A 20,277-nucleotide genomic window follows, 5' to 3' on the forward strand; every position below is an offset into this window, starting at 1 on the left:
TTAAAATGAAGAGGACACTTGAAGAGGTAGAAACTAGTTACTTAGATATGAAACAGTTGACACTTCGTTCCGTTCAGTATTGTTTTATACATTTATGACAGATAGGCTGCAGTGAAATTGTTTTCATTTTCCTGTCTTTCTTAACTAAGAAATGAAAATTATAAATTCATATGACACCAGGAGAGTTAAACGTATGAATAAAAGTAAAGATATGTCAACTAACCTGGTTCAGAGCTGTGTGTCGCACACTTCGGATGCTTTAAGCATAAGTCGAATGTAAATGTTAAACTGAGTTCCACCAAATTCATACTGTTCAGATGAAGGTTATCATTGTACGTGTATAACTTTGAAACAGCAGTTGAAAACTGCGCAATTCACTGCCATGTCTTAGAGCTGAACGGGACTGTTAATCTAAATAAATGATAACTGTATCTGAACTAGCAGAAACAGTTGTGCTGTAGCTCGGAAAATGCCAGCAAGAAATGCATCTGTGTGGTGTTTACATTAGTGAGTTACAATTTAATAAAAAATTGAAATGTATTCATTATTTTGGCTTCTCATAAAATGAGAGTTTAGTACCTAAATTGAGTAAAATAAAAAATTGGGGGGAATAAGTTTTTCTAATTCACCAATAGAACACAGCGTGCTATAAAATACGCAGCAAATAATGATCCTATTGTATTTTGTCTTTTTGGCAACCTTTAGATGTGGATTCCTGTACATGGTGAGGGGACTTCCCATAGAAAGTTCTGCTTCCTTTAGTTTATCTCCCTTGGGTTTGCGTGGCGACCCCTGAAGAGTGAGGACAGGATCCTGGTGATTGAGGGGCTCAACCCTAAGACACCACTTTTCCCATGAATTCCTGTAGATGGGCAGCCATGAGGTGCTCCCCCCACGGTCACTCCTCTGGTCCATTTGGAGCTAGTGTCAACCAAGTACCAGTGTTGGATGTTCTCCACAGCAAATGGTTTATACTTCTTCCTTTCTAAAACCGTTTGCCAACAGTTTTGCTGCCAACGGAGTATTCACTTAGATCATGAACTCCGTATCTGTGAAGTTGTGTTACACGTGGTCCCTGAGACAAAGTTCTTAGAGCTTATCTTTGACTGTAAACATAATTTTATACCACATACCAAGCAGCTACGAGTAAAATATACAAAAGCTCTGAACATCCTTCGTGTTCTCTCTTACATCACTTGTGGAGCGTATCGACGTTCTATGCTAAAGATATCTCGTGTTCTTATTCGATCAAAACTAGACTACAAGTCACTGGTTTATGTTTCAGCCAAGACCTCGACTTTGAAGATGCTGGACCCCATTCATAATCAGGGGCATTCCGCATTCCCCAGTTCAGAGCTCGTATATAGAGTCTCATGAACTTTCTCTCCGCCTTTGTCATTTGCAACTGTTTTTGTGTATGCTTCGAAACTTTGTTCCTTACCATAGCAACTCACCTGGGGTTGTGTTTTCCTTCCTCAGTGGGTCATGCTTTTCCAGAACAGAGGACCTGACATTTTGTCTTCGTATTCAGGCACATTTGGATGAATTAGGTCTGTCGTTGGATAACGTTGTTGTATTCACTGGTCAGCACTTCTCACCATGGCTTCTAACAGTCCCCAAATGTGACCTATCTGTAAATTATCTGAGAAAAGCAGACACTCTCGACTGTAAATACTGTCTGTTATTTGCGGAACATCTTTCGAACCATCCTTCCCTAACTCTTTATACAGATGGGTCAAAATCAGGTGACTGTGTGGGCTCTGCCATGGTTTGTTGTGGTTCGATAGTTGCATGCAAAATGACCTCTACAGCTTCTGTGTTCACTGCTGAACTGTACGCTATTTGTCTTGCCCTGGAGCACCTATAAGCTAAGCAGTACTCAAACTGTACTATTTATACTGACTGGCTTAGTTCTCTACTTTCCTGGAGTCGCTTCACTTTAGTTCATACCTTGTTCTCGCCGATATTTAAAACCGACTGGCCTATTTCTCTTTACTTTTACTTCTAACCAGTTCTTCTGAATACCAGGCCACTTGAGTGTTGGCGGAAAATAGCTCGTCAACACCGCAGCTAAATTTGTCTGCTCTGTCGCTATCAAGCCGTTCTTGTTCCATACATGAACTATGGTTCTGTGTTGAAGCCTCGGCACTGTATCAGTTGGAAGTGGAAAACGTGAAAACAATTTTTTCCAGATAGAACCCTGTATTGGACTTTGACCGTCTTGTTTCCGTAACGATCAGAAAGAGGAAGTTGTCTTAACTAGACAACGCATTGGTCACAGTTTTTAACTCATAGTTCTTTTATCTGGGACTGATGCACCAATGTGTATTCTATGTAAACATTCAGGTAACAATAAGCCACATTTTACTGTCATGTCGTCGTTATGACTCTCAACAACGGCACCATTTTAGACATGTTTCGCCCTGAGGTTTATCCCTGACGCTGGATAATACAATGTGTACTTAGATAGTTTTGATTTTGCATCAATGTCTACATATATACTTTAGGAAGAGACCATAAAATTGGCGCCATTTTGATTTTTAATAATAATGCCATCTTAAAACAACTTTCTCTGAAATTAATGAACATTGGAGTTAAAGAGTCCCACTTTCTTCATGATGACAATTTACATCATAAGATCTGTGGTGTCTACATGGGTTCTAGCTTATGGACATTCTTGACAATTTCATGTTGTGTTTCTAAAAATACAGTAAATAGAAAACTATTTTCAGCCTCTTTACTGGCGATAAGACGTTTTTTATCTTTGAGAACTCTCATGAAGCTTCGTAATTTCTTTAACATTCTAACAACAAACCTATCAGTATAGAGTTTACAGTAGAACATCATAAAGTTTATTTTATAGGCACTTTAATGAGTGATAATAATGTTTATAACTTAACGTGAAAAATTTACATAAAACCATAGAGAATATCATACTACATTTTGAATGTAAATAAAACCACAGAGAATATCATACTACATCTTCAATGTAAATAGAACCATAGAGAATATCATACTACATCTTCAATGTAAATAGAACCATAGAGAATATCATACTACATCTTCAATGTAAATAGAACCATAGAGAATATTATACTACATCTTCAATGAATTTGTCTAAAGTCTAACTGTATTTCCTCAGGCTGCTTCTATATTTCGTGTTAGGAATTGCTAAAAATTTATTTGATAAGACAGTCACTAACGTTTTATGATTGTTATAAATATGTTAGAACTTGCTATATATTGTTACATTTAGTACTTTTAACAATTAACTATATAAATTGGTTGTATTTCATTGTTCTATTCATTCATTGTGGCAATTGTTTCAGATTGGGCTCGATATTTCTTTCCTGGAACCTATTGCCACATATGCTGTTAGTATCTCTAAATTAAATATTTTTCAAGTGGACTGTTATACTCTCTAAATTGGCGTTATGCAAGTGAGAGTCACATAACTCAAACGCCAGGCAGATTCCCGTTTTCAACTGACTTACTAAAAACTCTAGAGAGAGGTTATAACTGATATCTGACCTTATTTGAAACATAAAAAAAACCTCGTGTAATTCTAGTTTTAATACCTTAACATTTTTATAAATCAACAATGGATTAATTTGTACAATAGTAATATCATACGTGACATGCTAAAAATGAAAATCAAATCTAATATTACATTTTCATTTATTCGAACATGTAGCTAAATATCAGATCTAATCAAGCATTGAACACTATTTCATAAACGATCTACACTTCAACACTTACAATCGTATCTGTATTATTACTTAACGATGAATATAAAATGTCATGTCTCTCGTTGACATTTGGTTGTTAAATGTGTGTAGGAATCAGTTCAAGAAATCTATGAATAAATATTGATTGAGAATATGATTTGTCATGATCTCCCCAATATTCCTAAATTTAAAGACCGCAATCAATGGTGTATTATTAATATTACTGATAAAAATTATTATAATATTTCTTATTAATTACTATATTAATATTAATTATTAATCTATTAGAGATTTTTACCTATGTAGTAGAAAAGTACATTTTTTTTTCTACCTAACTATTTCAAGGGATAATTTTTCACAAGATTTAATGCAACGTCTGGTTCAGATTTCATTAATATACTTATTTTGACTTTCCTTTATTGTTCGTTAAAGGTAATAGTTAATTGGAATAAAGTTAGAGAAAAAAAGATTTTCACTACAGTTTATCTTTTGTAAATTAAAAACCACACTAAAAGCTTTATATCGGAGAAACTTGTTTCGACACAGTCGTGCGTCATTTTCAGTCAGGAAGAAAACAACAACAGAAACACAACCAAAAATATTGGTCATTATACTAGTTTATCTAATATCAGACTTCAGACAGTTTGTTCTGTTTACTGTGGTTCTATTTTTCGATATTTGTGACAACGATAATATGTTATTATTAATAGTATTATATTTTGTGATGTATCAATTCAGAATTTTATTAACATAATTTTGATAACGTGTTGTTGTGGTAAAGGTTTAGAGTATAATAAGATAGAAAAGTTTCAGTTTAAATGACAAAAAGTAATTATTAGCTAAATTGACATATTTTATTGTTACTTTATTTCAAATTATAGACAATGATAATAACCCTGTAAATGTATTGGCGAATTATTTACGGATAACATTTCTCGGGCCCGGGTATGGCCAGGTGGTTAAGGTACTCCACTCGTAATCCAAGGGTTGCGGGTTCGAATCCTCGTCGCACCAAACATGCTTGCCCTTTCAGCCGTGGGGTGTTATTATGTTACGGTGAATTTCACTATTCGTTGGTAAAAGAGTAGCCCAAGAGTTGGCGGTGGGTGGTGATGACTAGCTTCCCTCACTCTAGTCTTACACTGCTAAATTAGGGACGGCTAGCGCAGATAGCCCTCGAGTAGCTTTACGCTAAATCAAAACAAAACAAAACAGTTCTTGTTTTTCATTGTTCGTTGTTTAATTTCAAAACATATAAAATTATTACTTTTCTCTGTACTCCACTAGACAAGCTTCCACATTAAATAAGAGTTGTAACATTTTGTAACTTATTTAGATATCACAGGACTTTCAAGTTTGTTAATATTGGGACTTCAAAAACAGAATAGAGAGCTCTGATTTCTGTTTCTCCTTATGATAATAATCTATTAAACCTTGTAGATCACGTGGTGTAGAAGAAATTAATGTACTTTTAAAAACCTTTAAAAATATTTTACGAAATTATCTTTTTATCCAGAATGACATTTTTCAAGGTAAGTAAATCATCTTTTAAAATATGTGAAATATTAAGCAACAAAACTTAATTTAAAAGATAAATCCTGTGAAAACTGAGTGACAAATACAGTTGATCAAGCCACATGCGCAGATAGCTTTTGGGTAGCTTTGCGCGAAATTCAAAACAAATCAAGCTACTTATGTAATGAAACACTCCATCTTTCTTCATAGTTAGTTGATTTTTCCAATATTCAATAGAATACCGTTTAAAATAATTTTTAACGTGGTTTTTATCAACTTTATAATTATACAAATGATTTTGAAATTTTATATTGGTATATTGGTTTAGACTTATGTTAAATATCCTAAACTGGACGAACATATGTAGATACTTTAGGAATTACGGCCAATGACATTATTAACAGATAAATGCATTTTAACATTTATGAACTTTGTTTATCTTATGGTGTAAGTTACGTTCATCTAATCAGACTATTACAATAATCATAAATTTGTACGTAACCTTTTCAGTTCTATTTGTATATTTAACTTTATCTTGGTCTGAAATTATTAATTAAAATATAAATCCTTGGTTTACAACAAGTACCAAGTGATATGTTTATACTATAACATTAAACTTATACAACAGACGAATCACAAATATAAAATGATATTTAATATAATAATCAATTTTAAACTGTTTAGAGATCAGACATGTTTTGAACAACATTGTTCTAATTTTTTAGATCAAGTATGGTTTTAATAACACTCATTTTGCAAACAGTGCACTAGCAGCGTAAACATAATTTCAATAATACCCAATTTCAAAACTTTGGAAAAACGAAGGTCTTTTAATACTGAAAACATTGTTTAAATATCTGTTGTGGGCCTAGTACAAAAAGATCATCATGTAGCTTTATGCTAATTTAAAACACAAATCTAGTAAAAAAACAAAATTGAAAAAATGAAATATGATTCTAGGTTTACACTTAGATACGGTGTAGTAGTTTTCACATCGGGGTACCAAGTGGAATGTTCTAAGCTGAAACTTCGCTAAGCATTTAAATATTGTAATAGTTTCTCTTCATGCTCTAAATATTGTTCAAATTATATCATTGGAAAACAATAATGTTTATGTTGCGTATAGAGTTTTCGATGTGTATATTTTGTATTTAAAAAAAACATAAAATATATATAGTTCACCTACTGGTTGGTAAAAGTATATTGATATTATATCTGACACTTAAACTGATTCTGAAAACCAATTTAAAAAACACCACAGTGAAGAGTCGTCTATACATAGTAGAAGGGTAAAGAAATTCAAAACTGTGCCTATGTTAGAGAAACAGTTAAATAAAATATTATGACCTGTAATTTCAGAAAGTGTACGACTGAATGAATGGCTTGGTTTAAATAGTGGAATACTAGTTCTGTTAGATATTCGTAAGTGTTCACAAACTCTAGTATTTAAATGGAGATTTGTTTTGTCAATGTACGTAACACTGTATGTATATTTATTTATAAATGAGCTGTCTAATAAAGATTACAAGCAATTTTCTAAACAACAAATTTCAACCTTAAGCCAACGCACACACCATCATCACCAAATTTCTCCTTTTTACCTCCCATCCTTTTACAAGCTCTCAAACACTACTAATAAAAAAAACAAATATACACCCTTACCCTCATCTACATATACAGACACATTTTCAAAATGTGGCAGAAAAATGAAGGTAAGATTTTCCCATAGAGAGATTATGTTGACTATCCGATAATATTCCAAATATTGTTAATGACTTTAAAAAGTTTTTCTTTTATTAGATATTCCAAAGCCTTTCACACAACTAACAACTAATATAATAGTCCTATAATTATTTACATAACTTCTATTTTCTCTCTCGAAGACAGAAGCGACGTTACCTAATTTCCATTCTGATGACACTTCTCCACTTTTCAACGGCTTACCAAAAACGGAGGCAAATGGCACACATATCCAATTCTTGGTGTTATTTAAAACACCCAGAGAAATATTATCTGGCTAAGTAGCCTTATCACTCTTTAAACTTCCTAAATTTATTTAACAGCTTCAGAATATATGCAATTATCTTGTTCATACTTGTTTTAATCTATCAATTCTTAAAGATGAGTAAGATGAGTACATAAGCAGCTTGATTTGTTTTGAATTTCGCTATTTGAGGGCTACCTGCGCAAGTCGCTTGATCAACTGTATTTGTCACTCAGTTTTCACAGGATTTATCCTTTAAATTAAGTTTTGCTGCTTAATATTTCACATATTTTAAAAGATGATTGACTTACCTTGAAAAATGTTATTCTGGATAAAAAGATAATTTCGTAAAATATTTTGAAATGTTTTTAAAAGTACATTAATTTCTTCTACACCACGTGACCTACCAGATTTAATAGATTATTATCATACAGAGAAACAGGAAACAAAACTCTCTATTCTGTTTTTGAAGTCCCAATATTAACGAACTTGATCATATGAAAGTCCTGTGATATCTAAATAAGTTACAAAATGTTACAACTCTTATTTAATGTGGAAGCTTGTCAAGTGGAGTACAGAGAAAAGTAATAATTTTATATGTTTTGAAATTAAACAACGGACAATGAAAAACAAGAACTGTTTTGTTTTGTTTTGGATTTAGCACAAAATTACTCGAGGGCTATCTGCGCTAGCCGTCCCTAATTTAGCAGTGTAAGACTAGAGGGAGGGAAGCTAGTCATCACCACCCACCGCCAACTCTTGGGCTACTATTTTACCAACGAATAGTGGAATTCACCGTCACATTATAATGTCCACACAGCTGAAAAGGCGAGTATGTTTGGTTCGACGATGTTTCGAACCCGCAACCCTCGGATTACGAGTCGAGTACCTTAACTACCTGGCCATGCCGAACCCGAGACATGTTATCCGTAAATAATTCGCCAATACATATACAGGGTTGTTATCATTATCTATAATTTAAAACAAAGTAAGAATAAAATATGTAAACTTAGATAATAATTACTTTTTGTCATTTAAACTGAAACATTTGTATCTTATTATACTCTAAACCTTTACCACAACAAATTTTTTTGATACCAAACATACTCGCTCTTACATCCGTTGGGACATTATAAGTGACTGTCAAATCCTGTATGTTGGTAAAAGGGTAACTCAAGAGTTAGCAGTGAGTGGAGATGATTAACTCTCTTCCCTCTAGTCTTACATTGCTAAATTAAGGACGGGTGGCGTCCTCGTGTAGCTTTGCGAGAAATTTCAATTCAAAATACTTCCAAAGATTGAATCCAACCTTTTTTTTTTTTTTTCTACTGAACATTTGACTGTGCAAATCGCTGGTATCAAAACCCAATTTTTGACCTCCAGTTTGCCGATATGGTCAGTTTTAGTTTTTTTTTTCATATTTTTAGCTTGTTAGAAAAACATAAAGTTTTCGTGTTTTAAAAAATTAAGGCCTACAGTTTATGTAGTTTTATAAAAGATGAAAGTTTCTTGATCATTACACATTAAACTTTGTCAATTTAAATGTGTTTAAAAAACAAAATTAAAATCTTTTAGCACAAAATAACAAGAATTTAATGATATAATGAACGTATGAATTATTAACTTTGTTAAAATTCATTTATGTTCAACATTATTTGTGTCTTGTTCGTCCTGTGGTTGAGCTCCGAGTCTCGGAGTTCGTAAGCATTGATTGAATCTCTGTGACACTATAAACTATACATCGAAACGTTTAGCTGTTAGTGTGTAATAAAAGTGAAAGTAATTCTTTTAGTGTGCGTGTGATAGGGTTATGTTTTTTCTTTCTTTTTATTCTGAAGTTGAAAATTAGGGACACAGTAGATAGCCTTATTGACTTTGTCATAAAAACAAAATATAAAAGAAATAATTATATTATGTCTATTTACCAGTATACTGTGTTCTATTGGTGGATTGAAGATAGGTGTTCCAAAAACGTTTTCTTAGCTTAGACTCAATTTAAGTACTGAACTTTTAGTTTAAGGATATGACGACGACATACGCTGTTTTATTCGTTGCGAAAAATCAAAATAATGAATATTTATCAATTCTCCAGTCAGTGTCAAGTCACTAATGTATGCACCACACAGGTATCTTTCTTTCTGGCACGTGTTCAACCTACAGCACAACTGTTTTGTGTTGTTTCAGTTATTCGTATAAGTTAATAAGATTAATAGTCCCGCCCAGAAAAAAAAACAAAATAAAAAAAGAATGTGACATTGTATTACACAGTTTATAACTGCTGTCTCTAAGTTATACACGTACAATAACAATATTCACCTCAGCAACACGAGAGTTAGACAAAGCACAGTTTCTTTTCACAAAATAGTCATAACTTTTCCGTTACCATACACTGCGATATTCAGCTCTGAATCAGGTTAGTTTCGATGTTTATGCATTTTACTCATACTTATATACATTTGACTCTTTTTAATGTTGACCCAATCGATTGAAGTAAGGTAAGGAAAAAACAGTTTCACTGCAGTCTATATTTCGAAATTAAAGACCATAGTAAAGGGAACAAATTGTCAAAAGCCTGATATTGCAACTTGTTACGACACATTCGTGAATCCTTTTAGGTCTTACGTTATCTTCTGCCAGAAATAAAACTAAAAGAAAAAAAACACAACCAAACATATCAGTCAATAAACTAGTTTATCTAATATCAGACTTCAGACAGTTTGTTCAGTTCACTGTGGTTGTATTTTTCAATATTTGTTACAATGATAACATGTTCTTCTTCTTATTATTATCTCTTGTGATGCACAGTTATTAATCGAGAATTTTGATAACATACTCTGATGGTTAGGGTCGAGAGTTGGCGAAGGTACATACGTTTCTGTTGAAACGAGAAAATTCATTATTAGCTAAATTTACAGATCTGAATTATTAGTTTGTTTCAAATTGAAAACCCTGCAGATGGCGAGTTGTTTACGGACAGCATTTCTTGTTTTTCATTGTCCGTTCTTTAATTTCAAAACATATAAAATTATTACTTTTCTCTGTAAATCACTTGACAAGCTTCTGCGTTAAATAATTATCGTAATATTTGGTAACTTATTTTGATAGCACAGAACTTTGATGATATTAAAATTGTTAATACTAAGACTTTAAAAGCAGAATAGAGAAGTTTGGTTCTTGTTTCTCGATATCATAATAACTTATTGAACCTGGTAGATTACGTGGTGCAGAAGTAATTTATGTAGTTTTAAAAACATTTACAAATATTTTATGAAGCTAGTTTTTTATCCGGGATAACATTTTTCAAAGTAAACACAAGTGAAGAAATCATCGTTTAAAATATCTGAAATATTCTTCTTATAATGTAGTTCAGATAGAGAGTTATTCACCATCTCTGTAACCAGTAAAAGTAAATAATCTTTTAAAATATGTGAAATATGAAACAGGAAAACTTAATTTAAAAGAGAAATCCTGTTAAACCTGAGTGACAAATATAGTTGATCAAGCTTCTTACGGAATGAAACACTCCATCTTTCTTTATAGCCAGAATATTTTTCCAAAATTTTATAAATTAGCGTTTAAAATAACTTTCAACGTGGTTCATATCAACTTTATAATTATGCAAATGAAATTTTAACTTGGTGTATTGCTTCAGAACTATGTTAAATATCCTAAACTGGACAAACATCTGAAGATATTTTAAGAATTATGTCCAATAACATTATTAATGGATAAATGAATTTTAACATTTACGAACTTGTGATTTAAGTTACGTTCATCTAATCAAACTATTAAAATAATCATTAATTTTTACGTAACCTTTTTAGTTCTATTTGTATATTTAACTTTATTTTGTCGGAAATTATTATCTAAAATACAAAATCCTGGTTTAAAACATATGTACAGATGTACCAAGAGATAATTTTATATTAAAATAATAAACTGTCAAAACAGACCGATCATCAATACCAAGATTTATATACGACATATTTTCTATTACAAACATTGAAGACCGTTTTATATTTGTCCTTAGAAAGGGATTAGGATGAAACCGTGAATATGTCGTTTTCAATTCTTCAGAAATATACACTAACAACAAAATCTGAGAAGTGTAGTGCTTTATTGTATTAATAAGATATATTAAGAAATAAGTTATTACAAATAGACACAAATTAATAGTTTAATTTTTATTCGCAGCATCTTTCTCGACATCGAACTGTGGACATGAAAACTTCTGACCACACATTCAGTTTTAAGAAGTTCAAGACTGTTCCTGGAATTGGAATTAGTTTGGGAATGACATCAGGATTCATGTATTCTCTGGCGATCCTGAATTTGAAGCTGGTGTCAGAAATTAGTACGGCTCAGTTTCTGGTAACTCAAGCTCTTATCCAATGGGGAGTTTATAATGTTTTTATTATTTATTCGAAAGCCAATTACATCGGAGAGAAAGGAGAAAGAACTATTTTGTTTTTTAGAGCTTTATTTGATGGAATAGTTAAAGCCCTAATGATATACTGTATTCATTGGCTCCATCTTGCGGATGCTTCGACAATCTCTTCCTCTTCTCCACTGTTCATTAGTTTGCTTGTTCACTTGGTTTTGAGAGAACCTTGTGGGGCTTACAATGTATTCGTCTTAATGCTGACGATGACGGGCATTGTTTTAATTATCAACGTTTATCGTAGGAACGTTTCAAGATATTCGTGACGTAAGTAATCGGTGGAAAGGAATTACGGTTGGATTTTCTGCGTGTCTATTGAAAGCTTGTTGCTATACAATTGCCCGTAAACTTCAAAAAACACCACCTCAAGATGTGGTTGCCATTATGTCTACATTTAGCCTTGTTGTGGGAATCTTTCTACTGTTTTTGTTCGAAGAAATTCAAATATCATCTTGTAGTAAAAGCAGTGTTATTGTTGCGAGTTCTGGAATCATTGTGTCTCTGAATCAACTCCTCACCATAACAGCCTTACAAGTGGAAAATGCTGGTCAGTGTCTGTTGCTCAAACTCTAAACATAATTACAGCCTTTTTGTTCGATATTTTCATGTTAAATACCATCGCCACCTGGTGTAGCATTTTTGGCGCTGTTTTAATTTTTGTTGATGTTCTTTTAACAACATTAAGAAAAGTGAATTAGTTCTTAATATATTAACATAACAATTTATTTCGTGCTGTTATTAATATTATTTGGTTTCTATTATTTTTTGCATAATAACCTTTTCACTGTTTTATTATTATTATTTCAAAGCTTTCGATTACCGATGCTCGTAATGTAGTTCAAATAAATAGTTTTAACATTGCTGCTTGAAGTTAAGTCTATAACTTTCGATAGTTATTAAATATACCACTGACGATACTGGGTAGGAGCTTGAGTTCTAATAGAAGTTTTCCAATGATGGTGACATAGATATCCACGTGATGAGTTTGTTGATTCACCTTGATGAACGTGGTTATTAAAGATCTGTTTCTGACCTCAAAATAAACTTTCTATGTTTCAATGAGACTTGTTTGTTTGTTTGGGAATTTCGCACAAAGCTACTCGAGGGCTATCTGTGCTAGCCGTCCCTAATTTAGCAGTGTAAGACTAGAGGGAAGGCAGCTAGTCATCAACACCCACCGCCAACTCTTGGGCTACTCTTTCACCAACGAATAGTGGGATTGACCGTCACATTATACACCCCCACGGCTGGGAGGGCGAGCATGTTTAGCGCGACGCGGGCGCGAACCCGCGACCCTCGGATTACGAGTCGCACGCCTAACGCACAAGGCCATGCCGGGCCGTATTCAATGAGACATTCTCGTTTTTTTTTTCACGAAACTTCCATGTGTTTATTTGTGCTTCATTTGTTTGTTTTTACAAATACACAGTAAAAAAAAATTACAGAAGAAGGAAAACTTTCGTACTGTTAATTTTTTTACGTTAGAAATGGTTTAAATAAAAAGTAAACAACACTATATTTGAAACATGTGTACGTTTATTTGCTTACAATTTTATAAAGTTTTATATAAACCATGAATTAAAAACAAGATCTTTATATTTCCAATTATTTGTTGCTGAGTCCGGAAAATATTTGCGGTGGTTTCGAATTTTTCTTCGATTGAATGTCTCTCATTGTATAATTTTCCCGAACATACGATAAGCTACTCTTTATTGCTGCTATATGTGTTAAATTGTTCCCCAGTGGAACAGCGGTATGTCTGCTGACTTACAACGCTAAAATATGAGTTTCGATAACTGTGGTTGACACACATTGAGTTATTAGTAACTAATAATTCATATTGTATTTGTCGTTCAAAATATATTTCTTTCGAGTTTTAAATCACAACATCATTTGTAACTGATCGTGTGAATAAGGTTATCGAAAGTATTCCAAACTTTTTCATCAACTTTCTCTGTGTACTTATGTTGTAACGTACGTTCTGATTGAGAAGTATTTAAAATTAAAAAGAGAGTACTAATTTTAAAAGCAAAACTCTTCTTTTTCAATCTTTGTCATCACTTGAGGGATAATTCCATTGTGTTGAACAAAATATTTTCTTAAAATCACCAAGTTTAATTCACTTACGTTTAATTTTAATTCAGTTTTACTTTAAACCTCCGACCATACATTGAGCGAAGAATGAAGAGAGCTAATAAAGTAAAATAATGATTTTCAAAGGTCTCTAAACAACCATATAGGTGTCGCTTTTCTTTATTCTACCTGGCATATTTTAAATTATTCTGTTATCGTTTTGTTCTAATTTTAGGTGTAAATTTTACAGCTTACAAAACATACAAATTAATGGCTCACAATATATTTTTTATGTTTGTTTTTCTTAATTTCGCGCAAAGCTACACGAGAACAATCTACGTTAGCCGTATCAGTTTTGCAGTGTAAGACTAAAAAGAAGGAAGGCCACCCACTGCCAATTCTTGAACTATACTTTTACCAACAAATAGAGGGATTAACCGTCACACTATAACTCATCCACGGTTGAAAGGGCGAGCATGTTTGGTACGATAGGGGATTCGAACCCGCGATCCTCAGATTACGAGTTGAACGCCTTAACCCACCTGGCTATGCTGGTCCTATTCTTTTTGACGATTCTTATCTAAAACTAAAAAAATCTGTTCTTAAAATCATTGAACCAATTATTGTGGACAACGAATTCAGTAGGATTTCTATAACAATCAATTTTCAAACTTTTTAGAACAAACATGATTTCAATAATAATGAGTTTTCAAATTATGCAAACACGCTTTGAACAAAATTAAGCTTTTAAACATTGTAGATATGGTATCAGTAACAAATAGTTTTCAATTTTTGAAACCATAGTGTCAGTGATACTCATATTTAAACTTTGCATACTTGATTTTACTAACACTCAGGTTTCAAACTGTGTACAGTAAGTATAGTATAAATAATAACCAGTTTTTAACTTTGGAGACATGTTAGGCTTATTATAGTAAAATCAGGCTTTAAATACGTATAGCTCAGTGCAACAAAGAATTACGTTGCTTTATGGTCACTTAACACACAAAAACTAGTAAAATAGTAAAATACAAAATTGGAAAAACAAAAAAGGATTCCAAGCATATACTTAAGGTTTAGTGTAGGTTCAATATGGTGTAATATTCCAAGAAAGAATTTCGATAGGCATTGTAATTTTAAATAGTGTTTCTTCACGCTGTAAATATTATTCGTACTTTATCCTTGAAAAAACAATTACACTTAAGCTATGTATTAGTGTTTTCTGGGTGTATATTTTCTATTTGTGAAATATATATATACTTAGGTTTGCACAAAATTCAAAAAGAAAGAAACAAATTATTTTTACCTACATGCATAATGTTAGTTTTATTATGATTACAACCAATGTTTCATTTATTTGCTCATCTCAATAAATGATCTAAACTATTTTTCACACCATCAATATCCTCTTCAAAGCTAGCAATACCCAAAACTTTGACATCATTAACAAATTCAGGTAATATTTTTATTTCATCAACATTCTTTCTTGTACCTCATTAAGGTAAATGAAAAACAGGAATAATTTTAAGACTGACATTCATCCAGTTTAACAAAACACCATTCTAATAACACTCTTTCACCCAGACACTCTTCTGTCCAATTAGTTTACTTATCAGCCATATCTAACGAAATAAATTTTTTACAAGCCTTTTATGTTTCACCTTGTCAAATGCTTTCTGAAAATCCAGATACACCAAATCTACATCCTTACCCTCATCCACCTTAGCAGCAACGTTTAAAAAGAATGTGTGAAAGTTTGGAACACGAGATTTTCTCTCAGTGAAAAAATTTATACTCTCTAATAACATTCTAAAGTTTATAACATGTTTTATTACAATTTTTTAGCCAGTCGTTTCCTGGTACACCTTTCTTATGTCCTATTTGACCAACGTTCCTGGTATTCAATAATATTATAAAAGTCTCGTGTTACCAGTCAATTCACAATTCTAATATTTGTGATGCTTTTCTTTAATTTTATTTCACATATCCTGTGTTAACCAACCTGGTGTGTTACTTGCAGCTGTACTTATCTTTCTATAAATAAAATATATAAACACGATTTAAAGAATGTAAGGTAAGTTGAGCTAAAGTTGGCAAGGTAAGTCCATCTGGTTGCTCTCCCTCAACACAGCAGTTCTAGAATAGAAATGGTTGTGCCTGAACTGTAGAGGTTTTAAAGACAAGAAATGCAATATGGCTTTTTGTTTTAAAATGATGTATTGCATTTATAATAAGACATAGAAAGAAGTCCAATAAACAAGATATTTTTTAAAAGTTCTCTTCGTTTCATACACACGTATTTAATTTCCACAATCTGTCTAAATACGTAACGTATCATCATTAGTTGTTAACTTTCTTTGACGCCATAAAAATGACTGAGTTTAATATTTATATGGAAAAAGTTGATAGTCCACAGTGAATTATAGTTTATTTTATTTTTAATTATTGATAAATGAAAGTGTTTATCTGAGAAAAAAACATCTCTAACAGCATCATTGTATACCATAATCTAATGTATTATACTTGTCTGACATCAATAACTAAAACAAAAGGTCCATGTCATATTTTTATTTAATGGTACTTTTGGGAATCAGCATGAAAATTAACAAAATTTTTTATTTATATGTTTTTATGGTGTAGTGATCACCATGACAATTATTTTATTTTGGTGCTAATTAATCTTAAATCACCTAGTGAGGTGAAGAGAAACTAAAGCTTGTATCTTAAATTTCCACCCACAACAACCTGGTGTCATTCCATCCACGTAACGAAGGGGTATTATTGATATTTATTTATTTCGCAAAATGATTTGTTAGTGTACATTAGTGTGTTTTGTGTAAAAATTTTGTGTCCATTATAAGTAAATATATGTATATTCCTCACAATGAGAGATACTTTTCTTTACTAAATAAGGTCTAAATTCATTCCATAAAATGAATTTAATTTTCAAACACCATGACAAAAATCGTCTAATATGATTAAAAGTTAATAACTTTCATTGTGTATCTGTTTTGTTACAGTGCAATATTTTGTTCAGCAATAACATTTAAACATATAAATATTATAAGGTGTAGAGATAATAAGGGGACCCTCAAATGTTAATTTAGTTTTATATGAAGCACAAAAGAAGATAAACATATTATAAAAGACAACATGATTGACAAAAAATCTCTAATACATGAAAAATATCCGTCTGTTTACCTGCACCATCCTAAATACGTTACATAAATCCTTCTTAAAATTATACTGTTTGAGATATATACAAAATAACTGAAAGAGATTAATGACACTAGTGTATAGCTCTAGTCATATTTACCATAATCCTAATAAGTATCGTTAAATATACTAAAGTAACTGAAAACTGTTGAACAAAAGAGAATTATTGGAATGATGGTGGGATGATATTTATAGGTATAATGAACACTTTAATACTGCATAATCATCACTTCTTCTATTACATCAGTCCTTCAGTTATCATTAGTTCAAGTATCTCTGGTTTAGTTGAATATCCAGAGCAGGTGAGAAGAGTGTTGATAAATAAATATATACAACATTTAACAACTGAATAGAAAATTTAAATAATAGCCACTCTGGACTATCATGGGTTCATCATAGATTGGGATTTTGAAACATCTCCAGCATAAACATTGTTATGTAGCCACATTTATTGAAATAAATAAATATTGTAAATATTTCTTTGTTAGTTATACGTGTAGTGTCACCTATATGAAACTTCTGTCAGCTCTAAGTTTGAAATCATTGATGTAATCTGTCGAATGTTTATACATTTATTTTCTAAAAAGCATCAGCCACCTAATTAAACTTGCTTAACGCACATATAGCATAGACACAGAATTTTAAATTTAACACTACCTAACATATATTTAACATATCTAATATATGTGTGTTCATTTTTATACTGCAACAATGTATAAATTAGAGGGACGGCAATGTATCGTTCCAGCCTATGAAACATATATTATTTTTCAGAATATCTGGAACGGTATTTAACGTTCAATCAGTGTACAGACGATTACAATTTGACAGTAACTGTAGGTTCATTCTTGTACATAAAATCAATATTCGACTATCTGTTTCATAGGAGTTAAACACTAAAAATTGTTTTCATTTTCAGGTTTATCCTACTCTTCTGTCAAACAATGTCTCTTCAATAATATGGAACAACTAATATTATATTTTATTTCCCACGTAAATTCTGAAGAGTTATTTTATGTTGTTTACAGATGGAAATTCAACTACCTCCGATTGGCTGTTCCCAGATAATGCTTGTCGGTGAATATAATGTGATGTGTTACTTATATTAATGAATCACTTTCTATGCCCTCATCATATTTTTAGCTTCAACGTCAATGACATCATCAGAGACCCTATCGACTAACGATATCACCACTTCTTATCACACAACCTCTGCATTTTTCTTTTCAAAGAGCTCATATTGCCAATACACGTTTTCGTGCACCTGTTTGTCTTTAACAATAAAATATTCGTTACCTCTAACTTATGTTTTTCTCTTTCACTGACAGCAGAAACTAAAAACATTTTTCATTTCTACTGTTACGCATTATAATTTATCTTGGGCGAGTCATTAATTTGTTATTATAGGTATTCTGATAACAAATATCCTGAAACTAAGTTAAATTTTATTTTAATGTAGAAATAATTAAATTTGAAGATGTAGTAATTAATGATGTCTGCCAACAATATTAATACACACAGTTTTCTTTCTTAACACATGTGTATTTTAATATGTTAGTGATAACATAATTTACAATAATTGTCTTCCCAAACAGTTGTTAGAGATAACGATTTGATAAACAAAAATTTTAAAAACTAACAAATACAAATGAGTCTTCAATGTGGTCTGGAAATTATTTTTGAGTTGATATCGGTACAGTTTACATAACAGGTAAATATGAATCTCTTTTCTGTTTGCACGTCAGATTTTCACGGCTGAAAGTAGTTAATACTTTAGTAGAAATACTAACGTTTCATGATAATTCCTGAGTTTAAATAGTTTGTAACTGTTTGAAACATATAAATGTTTCTGGTCAGTATTTGTTGTTTTCCGATATATAAACTTTATTCATAATTATAGCTTCCGAGGCTTGTAGTATACACACTGTAGCAAATCAATAATATACACGTTGCATTAGATACCACTAAAATATTTGAGAAGAAATTTTCTGGAAATTTCAGCTAATTCTACAATATTGCTATTTACCTACATATATACGTTGTTGATTCTTACACTCGAGAATCTTCTAGAAATTTAGCGAACAGGAGGGAATGTCACAATACACTTTTAACAATGAAGAAATAGAAGAGGCAATATTTGAAGGATTATTATTGTATTGAAAATAAGCTCAGAATCTTTCCTATCAATTTAATCGTGTCCAACTAATTACATTTAGTTATTTAATATTGGTGTTTTTATCTAAAAACTACTCATTAGAATAAACTAATAACAGATTTTATCTAATTAAATATATTACATTTTCACAAATCTCACAATTCCTTGATATAAACTATAACATAATTATAGCTTTGAATGGAACTATTGAAATTTTATCGTTTGCATATCTATTTCTTTTACTTTTCTGTTATACATAGATAACTCTTCAGTGTAGTGTTTTTTAATTGGTTTTCCGAATCAGTTTAAATATCAGATTTAATATCAACATATTTTTACCAACCGGTAGATGGACAATGTACATACGTATATATGTTTTTCTGAGATATAAAATATACACATCGAAAACTCTAATACACACCATAAATATTATTGTTCTCCAATGATATAATATAAACAATATTAGAGCGTGAAGAGAAACTATTACAATATTAAAATGCTTATCGAAGTTTCAGTCTGGAACATCCCACTTGGTACCTGGATATGACAACAACTATACCGTATGTACGTGTAAACTTAGAATCATATTTCATTTTTATAATTTTGTTTCTTTACTAGTTTATGTGTTTTAAATGAGCGTAAAGCTACATCATGATTTGTATCCTAGCCTACAACAGCCATGTTTTTAGTATCAAAAGCCTTTTGTGTTTGCAAAGTTTCAAAACTGGATATTATTGAAATCATGTTTATACTGCTAGTGCATAGTTTACAAGCAAAGTGTTATTAAAACCATGTTTGATCTACAAGAATTAAAACAATGTTATTGAAAACATGTCTGATCTATAAACAGTTTAAAAAATGAGTATTATTGAAACATACTTGTTTTGAATCGTTCGTGATATAAAACACGATAGAAAGATATTTTGACTGACAAACACAGTACGGTTTCTTAGTTAATACATCAGAATAAAATAATATTGATAATAATAACATTGTTGGCTAAAACGAGTTAATTAAAATTACAGTTAATGTTCACATAATGTGTGATCGATTATAACCTGAATTACGTCATTTAGTTTTATGAAATAAGTTTACGCCCACATTGGTTTGTTTGTCTCATAGCGTCAATTATTCTTCGAATACAACACAATTTATCGATCTAACC

This window comes from Tachypleus tridentatus, chromosome 9 (assembly GCF_004210375.1).
Source record: "Tachypleus tridentatus isolate NWPU-2018 chromosome 9, ASM421037v1, whole genome shotgun sequence".
NCBI lineage: Eukaryota > Metazoa > Arthropoda > Merostomata > Xiphosura > Limulidae > Tachypleus > Tachypleus tridentatus.